Here is a 2302-nt window from a genome sequence, read left to right as displayed (position 1 = left end):
GAAGGTACAGGAAAATCCTTTTTCTCAAAATTATAATTAGTTGCTGCTTCAAAGTTGTAAAAATCTGAACACTCCTTTGCATTCTTCAGCTCTTGCAAATGAGAAAAACCTGAATGGGTTCATTAAATATAAAAACAGAGCAATGACTAGTCTTAAAAATACTGAGATGACTGTTAATACAGATATTTTACCCTGAGAAGCCAGGCATCCTCTTTTTAACAATGGGACATTCAAAGCTGTTTATCTAGGATCTGTTTTGGTTTTCTCTGTATGGAATTGTGCCTTGAAATTATTATTTGTTTTTATGGAGATCCGTGAGTTTCTGTTTGAGCAGTTCTTCTTAGGATATTAAATATTCATTTGATAACCACTGAGCTCCTACTTTGTGCTAGACGCTGCAGTAGACACTGTATGTAACATTGACATTACGCTTGCCTCCTAGAATTTATGATGGAAAGGAAGAAGGAGACAGTTAATGAGGGCATACAGTAAACAAATTATGCCAGGCAGAGACAAGTGCTAGGAAGAGATCGAATAAGGAAGAGAAAGTGACCGTGGAGAAGGGAGGGCAGGGTAGACACTTCTGGTAAAGTGTTCAGGAAAGACCTTTCTCAGGAGATGCTTTGTGAGACTAGGGGAAGAGCTTCCTCCCAGAAGCAGAGAGACCATATTAGAAGACCAGGGACACACAGACAGGAACTGGAGGGACAGCAGTGTGGTGGTGAGACGTGGTCAGGTTTAGATATTTGTGTCCGCGGGGCTTGCTGGTGGATTAGATATAACGTATGAGAATGACTCCACACTTTTGCTCTGACCATATACATTGACTTGCCCAATGGATACCAAGAGAAATGTTGAGTCTGGAGAGCAGGTTCAGAGGTTGTCTGACAGGCTTATGTTCATCAGCTGTGGAGTTTAGGGAAGAGGCCCAGCGTGGAGACAAATTTGAGAGTATTGAGAGTGGTTAAAGCCTTGGTACTAGATGAGATTACCTAAGAAGAAAGGATGAAAGACTGGGCCTTGGAGCACTCCAAGAGGACATAAACCAGTGACTGAGAGGTATAAGATGTTCAGGACAGAAGGCAGAAATGTAAAACAGACAGGATAGAACTAGACTGTTGGAATCAGTATTACTTAAAACTGAGATGAATCAAGACATCTTTTCTGATGTGATGGCCTTACTGGGGCCCTGTTGGGCTGGACATTCTTACTGTCATTCACCCTGTGTGTGCAGTGTGAGCTCAGTCGTGTCCAACTCTGCGCGACCCCATGGATTGTAACCCACCAGGCTCCTCTGTCCATGGGATTCTCCAGGCAAGAATGCTGGAGTGGGTTGCCACTTTCTCCTCCAGGTAATGTTCCTCACCTAGGGGTTGAACCCAAGTCTCTTGTGCCTCCTGCACTGGTAGGCAGATTCCTTACCACTGAGCCACCAGGGAAGCCCACATCATTCATCCTAGAAGAGGCAAGTTCAAGGCCGGGAAACAGAGCTATACAAAGTAGGCCTTATATGGGGTGTGGCATGATAGCTTTCTCTTATACCACTGGAGCTCTTTGCAGCTGGGCCTGGACTAGGTGTTCAGAGGCCCATGGAGGCCCTCCTGGAGGAAGGGGCAGTCTGTCCTGGGACTTGAAAGTGGTGGAGCTAGACCTTGAAGCTGATTGTAAAATGGAGGAGGAAGCTCTGTGGGCCTGGTGAATTCATACCTAGACGTTCATTCCAAGTGCATGTGGGGCTGTATTTCCCTTCTGACATCTTTTCTTTTCTTTTTTTTAATTCTTATCAAAAATTATGCCCTGGGTTTACGCTGCAGTGGATCAAAGTGAATTAACCTAAATATGGACTCCCTCGAATGGAATGGAAAGGAGAACAGACTCTGGTGCCAGACATAAGAAATAAATCACACTGCCACTGCTTGTTAACTGAAAAATCAGTTAGGAAGTGAATTAACCAGTTTAGGAGAGACAGCATAGGAACCAGATGTAAGCAGTGGGAAAGAGCATGTAAAGACATAGATTAAAGAGACATTGCTGGCTAATCATAAGTGAAGCAGAGGAGAAATTTTTAAATGGCTCTGAGATTATTACTTGGGTTATTAAATAAATTACCATCAACCCCCCAAAAAGGACTAAAAGAGGAGGGCCATGTTTCAGTCAGAGTTATAATGAAGTGATAATTAAGTTTTGAACATGCTGCGTATTTGGCAGAGGAGTTCAAGAAGCAACTGAGGATGGAGTCAGGCTCAAAAATACTCTGTACGATCGCTGTTGTTCAGTTGCTGTCGTGTCTGACCCTGAGATT

Source organism: Odocoileus virginianus, chromosome 1 (assembly GCF_023699985.2).
Source record: "Odocoileus virginianus isolate 20LAN1187 ecotype Illinois chromosome 1, Ovbor_1.2, whole genome shotgun sequence".
Lineage (NCBI taxonomy): Eukaryota > Metazoa > Chordata > Mammalia > Artiodactyla > Cervidae > Odocoileus > Odocoileus virginianus.
The sequence above is the reverse complement of the archived record's forward strand: the minus strand, read 5'-3'. Positions refer to the sequence as shown.